Raw genomic sequence first — 12,052 nt, 5'->3', positions numbered from 1 at the left:
GGAGATGGGGTGTTGTAGCCACTTGTACCTTTCTGCCCCTGGCTTTCCTCATCCACACATACACACACGAGCACAGATCGCTCCGAGCAGCAGCCTCGGGGACTCTTATTCTGGGTTATTTTTCCCTTGAAAGACTGTTAAATCACAGAGATCAGGGAAATCCCTTATAGAGCCACAGCAGAAATAACTCACTCCCAAATTAGGCCCTGTCAAAAACCCACAAGTGAACTTTGACCCAAGCTACTAATGCTGTGGAAATATGACTGCAGGCAGTGGGGTCTGTCCCCAGACCATCTCCTGGGTGCAGTAGTGTGGAGGAGCTGTGCGGGGTGCCAGCCAGGGCTCATGCCCTCCAACACATCCCTCCCTGCCTCATCCCATCCCGGCACCTACCCAGCCTCTGGCCCTGCCCTGTCTGCCTCTATGAGGTTCACAGGAGCTATATGGTGCCCTTTGCTGCCAAAATACTGGTGACGTGTCCCCAGCTACATATGGGCTGCTGTCTAACTCCGTGAAGTTGAAGCTTGAAAATCAAAGCCTAATCCAGTGTAAGCGCTAGTTTGCCTTGAGGGAAAGTCAGCTCTTCCAGTCGCTTTATCCAGTGAATGTGTTCCCCAGCAAGGGATGTCTTTATATTAATGTTCCTGCATCTTGACCCCGAACTAGAAAGATTAAGTCCAACAGGAAGGAAGAATAGGTTACAATGGAATTTATTCTTAATATGCTTTTAGAAACATTTTTAATCCCTGCTTGAGTAAAGAGCATCTGCTGTTAATGATGGCAAAGGTGGTCTTTGCTTCTGTCTGTGATGGTAAATAACAACAGGAGATGCATGTATTCAGGCATAAGTGACCGTGTGGGAGGAATGAAACACTGTCGGTGCAGAAGAAACCAAAACTTTGTGAAATATGGGAATGAGAAAGGAAATGGCTCTGCCTCATTGTCACATCACCTCATTAAATCAGCACGTGGTTTCAGGTATGGAGTTTGTGAAGGAAACCATCAGGGGCCCACCGGGAGCCAGGGCACACTCCTCACCCCCTCCAGGCACAGTCTGGGCATGGGGTGGCTGGGAATGGGGTAGGTATTTGCAGAGCTAGGACCCTCAAGGGAGTCTTGAAGGGCACTGATGGGGGCTCAGTTCCCCACCAAACATGTGGCCACCCACCCCTGGCCGTTGTAAATACAAACAGTGGAGATGAGAAACGATTCTCCCCGCCCTGCTGAGGTGGCCCACTAAAGGTGATGTTAGCAGTGTGTCAAACAAGAAAAGGTAAAAATGTGCTATTAATGCACTTACTCTCTCAGCTTGATTCAAAATGAATTTTGTGTGGTGTATTTGTTTCCCATAATTAGTGCATGGAGGGTACTAATAGGGTATTTTTAGGGTATCCAGTAAATCCAGTTTCGGCTGCCAGCCACAGAAAGTTACCATGAGCAAACTGATGTTTAGTGGCATCTGCTAAACAAAATCAAACTGAACAGGTGGAAGAAAAAATCACCCACTGCAAGTAGAATTGATTAGCCACTGTCAAATGCTATCTGTAAATCCTGCCGAGCATACTAGGTTGCTGTGGGATAGTTTGGCCATCACACTGATGGCCCTGGCCCATCTTCAGACCAAAATTAAAATTAAAATAATAATAAAATAAAACTAATAAAAGAAACCAACACCCTTTCTCATTTATTTAAAATAGTCTGTCTGGGAAAAAGAAAGAAAGAGAGAGAGAGAGAGCAAGAAAGGAAGGAAGGAAGGAAGGAAAGAAGGAAGGAAGGAAGGAAGGAAGGAAGGAAGGAAGGAAGGAAGGAAGGAAGGAAGGAAGGAAGGAAGGAAGGAAGGAAGGAAGGAAGGAAGGAAGGAAGGAAAAAGAAAAAAAGAAAGAAAAAAAGAGCTATGTGAAAGAGGAGTTGGCTCAGGAGCCCAGGAGCTGTTGACAGGGCCAGGGTCTTCATGTGGAGAGCAGGGATGTCTTGGATGTCATGCCAGCCACTGTTGGTCACATCTGTTCTCCTGAAGGGGAAGCTGTGCACTTCTTTAAGCAGGGATGTCCTAACCTGGGTCAGACAAAAGGGATGTCCAGCAGGACTGTCCTGTTGCTAGTAAGGATGACAAACACAGATATCTGGGAGAACAGCAAGGTATGTCATGAGCCGAGGCTTCCCTCATAGCCTCTTGTGTTTTCAGCCAGGAAATCAAAGAATTTCAAAGCCAGCATTACAGAAGGGATGCTTGGTTTAGCTCTTCAGTTTGTCAAGTTCCTTCCTGAAACCATTTACATTTTTGTTTTCCACCACATCCAGTAAGAGTGAGTTGTACCTACTGATTATGTGATACAATCATTTATTCTGCTTGTTTTAAACCAGCTGCCTAAACGTGACCTTGTGTGCTCCCCTGGTTCCCAGAGTGTAGTCTATAGTGAATCACTGTCACCTTTTCCTTTAGCATCACTGTTCTTAAAATTAGTTTAAAGAAAAAAAAAATAGAAATATTTTATACTTATTATCATTTTGGCTTGTATTTTTAAAAAGGGTTTTTTCATTTATGTGTTTTGCAATTTGGCTTGGCAGAGAAATATTGTGGCAGGACAGCAAACTAAACATGAAGTAGACTGGGCTGATTTCACAGAAGGCATGGAGTGACAGCCAGTCCTGCCTATTCCTTTATGGAACAGGACATTTTATAGACCTGGGAGCAGCAGAACATTTTGTACATCTTGTGCAAGAGCCAAACCACTTGGGTTTGCCTGCTACCACAGAGACATCGTATCTCTGTCGGCCAAGGTTGGTAGACGGGTTGAATTAGACATCACTGAAGGATGGTGTCAGACTCAGCCTTGGCCAGAGTTTAGAAAAAATATTGTACAGCTAATGTCCTTTTTCTGATCCAAGACTAGATTAACCAAATCAGACATCCTTGGTTTCTTTCTGCCTGTACAAGCGTAGTGCAGGGGGGGAGAGCTGCTAAGAAAAAGAGAGGGCAAAGAGAGGGGAGGGGCAAGAGGAAGATATTTTCTCCTTCCTCTCCACTGGCTTTTACCAATATAGAACATAATTCTTAAAAGTGATCCTTTCCAATAGAAAAAGAATACTGTAATAACATGGTTATTTCATCCTCCTCTTAAGGACATGAGAGGAAAAGGCACTATCAGTGGTTTTGTTCCTCAAGAGTCCTTCCAGAGTAGTATTTTGAGTTCCTGCAGATGTGCTGTCCATGACCACGACACATATTTTATGTTCTGGGACAAGTTTAGAGCCCTACTTCAAAACCACCACCAGACTTGAGTTCTTACCCCAGCAAATTCACTGCTAAAGTACCTTAACTTTAGACACAAATAGTGCAAGATAATAGTACAACCCATTTGGGTCATGATTCATGCTCACTGCCATTGTTCATGCAAGTACTCAGAATAATAATATTTTGTTTTATAAATTGTCCCCAAGTACAATTAGATAAGCCTTCAGATACCACGGTAATGAATGTGGGATGGATGAATGAACAGCATGATATCAGTATATAGTAAGGATAAGAGTTTGTGTCTTGTTTTCTAAATCCAGGATTATCTTGCAACCCTGACATTCTCATGCACACAAAGACCATGAAAAAATCAGCTGGAAAAAAGGCTGCAAAACCAAGGTCCTAGTCATTACTAAAAATTACTTTGCAATTACATGACTGTCCTTTAATAAGACTTACTCATCGTTTTATAGGAGAGGGGAAGAAAATGGGCATCACCTCATTGCTTTGTCTCACTGTGGCAGAGGCCTGGGAAGACAGGCTGGATGTTGCCCTTTCTCTGCTGGTAGAGGGGATACAGTGATGTGCTTGAGAACTCACCTGCCAGGTCTGCATGTCAGGAGGAAAACCAGCCACTCCTGGCTGCTTGCAAAGGTCTAAGCAACCTGCATAGAAAAGCAGTGAAACTGTGCATCTTATTGCTCCTGAAGCAAAGTTCACATCACTTTGGGAGAGTTAAAGATTTCTGCATCAATTTTACCAACTACTTCCAGACTCAGCAGCATGGGAAGATGTTTATAAAGGAGACTCTTACCCGTTCAGCAAAGAAAGTTGCAGTTTGGTTTCTTATGTCTCCTAAATGATTTTTGGGTGTTTCTGTTTCTGCACCAGCCTTCTGAAGTGTTTGTACAGCAATACCAGTACTAAATGCATGGACCTGACTTTTGCATTGGCTGAGATCAGTGAGTTCACTAAATCTCTACGTGTTTAACTTTAAAATACGGGGGCTGAGCTAATGGATTTCAGAGAGGTATTTAATAAGCAGATTCCTCCACTGCTCGCAGAAGTACAAGCTAATAATCAGACGAAATTGAGCACAAGTCTGATTTACATGGTGCCTCTCACTGTCATAAACAGCTTCGTCATTCTCCTCTGCATTTTCCCTGGCCCATTTACTGCACAGGGGGTCATCACCTTTAGGGAATTGTGTCCTTTTCAATATTAAAATAACAGCTGTACATGACATGAGAGTTGAGACTCCTATTTTAACAGTTTGCTTGCACGTCAGACCGCCTAAATATGACATATAACCCCAGGCTGCAAACTTCTATAAAATCATAAAACAGATAGTATAAAGAAATTACCTTCCTTTCCCCTGCCAAAAAATAATTTCCCTGGCACTTTCATTTATTGTCTTCTGTTGTCCTCCCTGCAGTTTGCATGGGCAGGCAGGAAAACATTTGCTTCAAAATCTGGCAAGGTGGGTCAGACAATGGACAAAATTTGATTGGAGGCCTTGCAAAGGACAAAAACATAATACTGAAATTCTGTCTTAATTGTTTTTAAAAGAAAAACATCACCTTGAAAATAAATAAAATAAAATAAAATAAAATAAAATAAAATAAAATAAAATAAAATAAAATAAAATAAAATAAAATAAAATAAAATAAAATAAAATAAATAAGGCAACTGAGCTCGCTAGAGTGAGCCTCATGGCAGAACATGCAGCTTTGTAGGATCTTTGGTGGCACGTTTGTGCCTTTCCTCTGAGCACAGGTAAAAGAGAGGTCAACATCACTTGGGGAAATTCAATCTTTCTCCCACTTTACCACTTGCAGTGAGCATGGGGGTGTGGAACTGCTTATGCTAGAGCAATGCTGGCAGAGGCGATGCTGTCTTGCCCAGATGCGGGCTTAGCCAACTCCATCTTTTAATAATGTCTGTCTTTTAGTCATTTGCCCTGATGTTCCAGGGCCAGCAGAGGCAGTGTGATGGACCTAAATGCTTGACACCTTCACAGAGCACCTGGCAGCTGGCCCTGCCCTTCATGTAGCCCTTTGGGGCTGCTCAGAGCCCCTTTGAGTGCTCAGCGGGATAAAACTGAAGCAGTCAAATTTTGTGGTTCTTGATCTTGGCACTATCAGTGCAGATAGAACAAATATGCCTGACCAAAATATTTGCTTGGCCTTGAAAATTTGTTAAGGGACTAGCTGATGTGCTCAATGATTTCTTTAACTAAACAAATGGAGATATTTTTTTTTTCCTAGGTTGTAGCCTTGGGAAAGGGAAATCTTAAGACACTGGTTAATTTCTTTCCTTTGAATTTCTTTACAAAAACTATTTCCTTATATTGAAATGTCTTGTGAATAGACAGGGAAAAGAAAAAAAAAAAAAGGCAAAAAAAGACAACAAAACAAATGTTGATATTAATGTGCTGAGTCCCTGTTGGTAGATGCTTGCCCTGGCACTGCTGGGAAGGAGGTGATGGGACAGGCAAGGACATGGCAGCAGGTACGACTCAGGATCCCACAGATAACCCTTTCTCTCCAGCAAATTTTGCAATGTTCTGGGACCTACCAAAGCAAACGCCTTCAGATGTGTCTCAGATGTGTCTGCAGGGAGGCTGAGGCACAGGGAAGGCTGTGGTTAGCCACAGGTTATTTTAAACTGAATCAGACTCCTCAGCTGGTTTTGTTCCTATATTTGTGGGCTGAGAAAGGTATTTTCCTTGCAGTAGAAAAAAACCCTATGTGCCATGCTTTGTGGCTGGAATCCTGGGAACATGAAAGGTTTTTCAAGAGGCAAAAATGTGCATTTGATCTCTGCAAAACACAGGAGTTTGGTTCTCTATGCTCAGCACTTGGCTCAGGTGGGTAAGTGTGGGACAGGGATGCTCAGACCCAGCTCTCATCCAGAGCAGACCCATGTGCAAACAAGAGCTGTTTGAGCAGCAAACTTCCTAAGGGTCAGCTTTGGGAAAACACAGGGATTGCATACTTCTACCTGTATTCCACCTAGCTAAATTGTATTTGGTTAAAAAGATAAACAAAGGCTGGCAGTTGAACTTGTGATAGTGAAACATACCCAAAAAGAAGGTATAGTTAGCAGAAAAAGTGGAAGTTACCCTGCATGCTTGGGATTTGCAGTTGATAATGATATTCTTGTGTCAGCTTTTTCTAAAAATAGCCTTCTATTTCCAGCCCCAAATAGCACACTACTTATACTTAGAAGCAGGCTCTGCATATATTAGCTTTCTTTCTCCAGTACTAATAAGTTTTGCACAGATACGTTCTGGGCATGATCTTCTGGCTAAGCTAGTTAAAAAACAACCTCCTCAGCAGCTTCTCAAGTCATACAAGCTGCTTCGAGGAAATCAGGGGCAGGTCTGCTTCAGACAAGCACAATTCACGTGCCGCCAGGAGGATAGGGGACTGGAGTGAAGGAGGCGGGTGCAGGCCAGCGGGGTGTCACACATCAGAGGTTTCCTCAGCCACAGGGCACTGCCCAGAGGCTGCACCTCTGCCCTGGCAGCTGCTCACTCACCCACCCTTGGCATGATCTGCAGTACAGATCATTACAATGTGCCTGTTTGGGCAAAATCTAGCTGTGGAGTGATTGCATATGTTGAGGTGTAGGGGGTGAAAGGCTGGGGCTGGGGCAAATTCAGGGGCTGGAGCAGCACATGGGGATAGGTCTCAGCTGGAGCTGGAAGGGCAGGGCTGACCCGTGGAAATGAGCTTCTGCCTCCCACTCGTGAGCATTGGCTGGTGGTGGGCTCTGGGAAACAAGGACAGGGCTGCAGAAGTGCTAATGTTATTATTCACCAGTGTAACCTTTGCTCTCCAGCAGCTGTTTGTGTAGGGAGCTAAATGCCTCTGTTTATTGAAGGCTGGTGACTCTGTGCTGACCTGTGACTCACCCCCACCAGATGACAAACCATTAAACACAACAACCTCTGCTTACGTGAAGTGCTGAGTAAATTAACTTGGACCTTGAGGCCATTTCCTTACATAATATAATTTCCAAACTCTAGTTTAGAGAGTCTTGCTGAGGAGTCGGTGAACTCTTCCCACTGTTAATCTTTGTTTATTGCCAAATGCTTGCATGAAAGAGACTGGATTACTAGTATCAGAAGGAATCCCACCTTAAATCAAATGTAAACCCATTTCTGTAGCCTTCATGTTAAGGGCTTAGTCTCCACTAGCTAACCCTGAAGCTATGATGACAATCAGCAGACTTTGCATCACTGCTGTGTACTTGAAAACAATTAACCTCAACATTGAGACTGAAACTCCAATTCCGCAGCAGCCAAAGCAATTCTGCTCTGGTGGTCTCACCTCGCCTGTCTGTTCCTTCCTCCTCCTCACACTAAATCCAGTACCCAGTGATCTCTCCATGAGCTGTTCTGGTGATGTTTAGTCAGAAAAGCATCCAAGCCTTTTGTCCTACAAGGTCAGTCAGAAGGTGGGCTGTTAGAAAGACAAATCCGGATGGATGTTGGCCATCAGATGAGTCCAATATAGCAACCAGAGGAACTGACTCAATCTCCTTTTAACACTGAAGCCTGTAACTAGACTGAAAGGGATCAAGATTTTTCCAGGGTCAGAAACCTACTTTCGCTTCATACAAATCCATTAGTACTTAAAATACAACTAAGGAAAATCTACTTTAGTCTAATCCTGTTTAAACCTAGTCTGACCTGGTCTCCCAGAAGCATTATCAAAGTCAAATGGTGCGGTGCATAAGTGATTTCAAGGGCTCCTTTGGGAACTCCTGGTATATTCCTCATGTGTCTGACTTCTTGCTGACCTACTAACCTTCAAGGAAATCTACACTAAAAATGCTGTCTGTTTAAATGAAAATCATGATCAGCACACACAGAAGAGCCAACTCTAGGCAGATTGGGTAGACTTTGCAATTTTTAAAACAATGTAAATATAAACATGCACTGTGGTAAAGAATAGATAAACAGGAACAAGCAACACTGAATGAAATTGCTTTTAATTTCCTCAGGTCTGTGTTCCAGTCTGTCGTGGTTCCGCTCGAGTGGGCAGCCAAGCTCCACTATAGCCGGTCTATCACTCTCCCTCCTCAAAGAGGAATGGGGAGAAAATATGTGGAAAGGGCTCAAAGGTTGATATAAGGATGAGAAAATCACACAGTAATTATTGTAACGGGCAAAACAGACTCGGCATAGGGAGATAGTAAGATTTATTGCTTATTACTAACAAGCTAGAGAAGTGAGAAACAAAGGAAAGAAACCAAAAGCACCTTCTCCCCCCCATCCACCCTCTTCCACCTCCTCCCCCCAAGCGGCGCAGGGGAACGGGGGAATGGGGGTCATGGTCAGTCTACAGCGCTTCTTCTCTGCCACTCCTTCTCAGTCACTCTCGTCCCCTGTGCTGTGGGGTCCCACCCACAGGATACAGTCCTTGATGAACTGATCCGGCGTGGGCTTCCCAAAGGCAGCAGCTCTTCCAGAACTGCTCCAGATATGGGTCCGTACCACGGGGTCCATCCCTCAGGAGAAAACTGCTCCAACCTGGCTCCCCTACGGGCAACAGCTCCTGCCAGGTCACCTGCTCCTGCGTGGTCTCCTCTCCACGGGCTACAGGTCCGGACCGGAATCTGCTCCGGCAGGGGTCTTCCACAGGCGGCAGCCTCCGTCGGTGCAGGGCCACCTGCTCCACCGTGGTCTCCTCCACGGGCTGCAGCGTGGAACCCTGCTCCACCGTGGTACTCCATGGGCTGCAGGGGGACATCCTGCTTCACCATGGTCCTCACCACAGGCCGCAGGGGACTTCTGCTCCAGCACCTGGAGCACCTCTTCCCCTCCTTCTTCACTGACCTTGGCGCCTGCAAGGCTGTTCTCTCACTCCCTTGACTCTCCTGGCTGCTGTCTGGTGCAGCGTTTTTTCCCCTGTCTTAAATATGCTCTTACAGAGACACAAAATGTAGTGGGTTTACGTGGCAAGGTTTTGGTAGCAGGGAGCCATAGGGGTGGTTTCTGTGAGAAAGATCTAGAAGCTGCCCCATGTTTGGGAAGGGCCCCATTGTTTTCCAGATCCGAGCCAATAAGCGATGTTGTTTTGCGCCTCTGTGAGAGCATATTTAAGACAGGGAAAAAACGCTGCGCCACACAGCAGCCGGGAGACTCAAGGGAGCGAGAGAACAGCCTTGCACCAAGGTCAGTGTAGAGGGAGGGGGAGAGGTGCTCCAGGCGCCGGAGCAGAAGTCCCCTGCGGCCTGTGGTGAGGACCATGGTGAAGCAGGATGTCCCCCTGCAGCCCATGGAGTACCACGGTGGAGCAGGGTTCCACGCTGCAGCCCGTGGAGGAGACCACGGTGGAGCAGGTGGCCCTGCACCGACGGAGGCTGCCGCCTGTGGAAGACCCCTGCCGGAGCAGATTCCGGTCCGGACCTGTAGCCCGTGGAGAGGAGCCCACGCAGGAGCAGGTGACCCGGCAGGAGCTGCTGCCCGTAGGGGAGCCAGGTTGGAGCAGTTTTCTCCTGAGGGATGGACCCCGTGGTACGGACCCATTCTGGAGCAGTTCTGGAAGAGCTGCTGCCTGTGGGAAGCCCACGCCGGATCAGTTCATCAAGGACTGCATCCCGTGGGTGGGACCCCACAGCACAGGGGACGAGAGTGACCGAGAAGGAGCGGCAGAGAAGAAGTGCTGTAGACTGACCATGACCCCCATTCCCCGTTCCCCTGCGCCGCTCGGGGGGAGGAGGTGGAAGAGGGTGGATGGGGGGGGGAAGGTGCTTTTGTTTTTTTTTTTCTTTGTTTTCTCACTTCTCTCGCTTGTTAGTTGTAGGCAATAAATCTTACTATCTCCTTATGCCGAGTCTGTTTTGCCCGTTACAACAATTATTGCGTGATTTTCTCGTCCTTATCTCAATCCTTGAGCCCTTTTCACATATTTTCTCCCCATTCCTCTTTGAGGAGGGGGAGTGAGAGAGCGGCTGTGGTGGAGCTCGGCTGCCCACTCGAGCGGAACCACGACACAAAACAACATCGCTTATTGGTTCAGCTCTAGAAAACAATGGGGCCCTTACCAAACATGGGTCAGCTTCTAGATCCTTCTCACAGAAACCACCCCTATGGCCCCCTGCTACCAAAACCTTGCCACGTAAACCCACTACACAGTCTCAGCAACATTACAAGTGAAGACTTATAGTGGATCTGTATCCTGTCTGGCTGTTCTTCAAAATCGCCAATCAGACAAAAAAATTAGAGAGCAGCATTGCAGGACTCCAAAGATGCAAGGTCTGACCTATAGGGACCATCTCTCCACTGGCATCTTTGCCATGCAGTAGCTTGGCTTTTTCTTCTAATAGCTCTCTCACAAAAGAGTACACCAAGAAACTCATAGAAACCTCCACCAAAATTCACTGAGGAAACAAGATAGATTAACTACATGTACAGGCCACTGTCAATAAAATTTGAGAATAAAATCAACCACTAAATAGGAGGTCAAATACACATGGCTAGCATTTTTATGACAACTTTCAGAGACTGGATATACTTTAGTTAACGGCCCTGAGAATCGTTATAATTACAGTGAGATAATGAAGCTGAAAGAAAAGGTCTGCTGTGAGAAGGGCTTCATTCTGAGTCATGGCTTCAGCTTGTTCTTTGTTCATGCTGTCTCTATTTATATTACTTTCATTATTGTATCATCAGAGAGAGCAGTAAGAGCCTGAAAATACCTGAACCAGGAACATCAAGTTGAAAGTGGCTCATTGTGAAGAGTTTCCACAGTCCTACCAAAACAAACTCAAAAAACTAAAACCTCCAAACTAAACATATTAAAACTGTTTTTTTCCCTAAGAGCAAACTAAACCGTGGTGAGGCTGGCTCTAGGGCTGGAGATGAGTTGAACCAATTTAGAGGCAGACACATTTTCAAGTATATTTTGCTGGAGGAATAGCAAGTGGGGTGCCGGGCAACTAGGGTGTCTTGAGTCCAATTAGGTAAGTATATTTGGGCTATTACACAGTCAGTGACTCTTAATCCTTTCCTTGGATTTAAGCATTTTTCCATGAGAGATCTGATCTTGATGGTTCATGCAGCAAACTTGGCCCTGGTCTATCGCTAAAGAAGGTCATCTTATGCTGATATTTTTGTTGGTCTTACACAGAGATGGTCACTTTTTAACTACAGTGTACAGCATTGCAAATGTCAGTTCAGCTAAGGCCTTTGAAGTATGGAATATTAACTAGAAGAAAACTGAAAAAAAAAGGAGAAACTTTTTATGTTATATACAAAATTACTCAACACACACATGCCCCTACACATATTCAAAATAAATAAATAAACAAACAAATACATATACAGCAATTAAAAAAAAAAAACACAACAAAAACAACAATAAACACAAAGAGAAAACAGACAAAGTAAGAACATGGAAAACAACTGAGATGTTGCCACCTGTGTGGGGATTAAAAACTGCATCCTGACCCAGTGCCAACCATTTTGCACAAGAGGTGTCCAACCTGGAGTGCGTAGATTGTACAGGAGGTGCACTGAAGAGGGAATCTGTGGCAATGTGTTCTTTTGGCATAGGCTGCAGGTAATCTCACTGCACAGTGCTGGCAGAGAGGGAAGAATCTGACCCTACAGAACACTTCCTGGTTCCTGTAAGGTCAGTTCAGTACAAGACATAACCTGCCTTGGGTGAGGATTACACAAGATATTCGATTGCACATGCTTGCACTCAGATCTGAGTAGATATAATTGTCATACTTACTTTTGATTCCCTCTACACAACATAAACATGGGTTTGGGATAAACAGACATTTTTTTCCAATTGG

Source organism: Netta rufina (genome assembly GCF_964035555.1).
Source record: "Netta rufina genome assembly, chromosome: Z".
Taxonomy (NCBI): domain Eukaryota; kingdom Metazoa; phylum Chordata; class Aves; order Anseriformes; family Anatidae; genus Netta; species Netta rufina.
The sequence above is the reverse complement of the archived record's forward strand: the minus strand, read 5'-3'. Positions refer to the sequence as shown.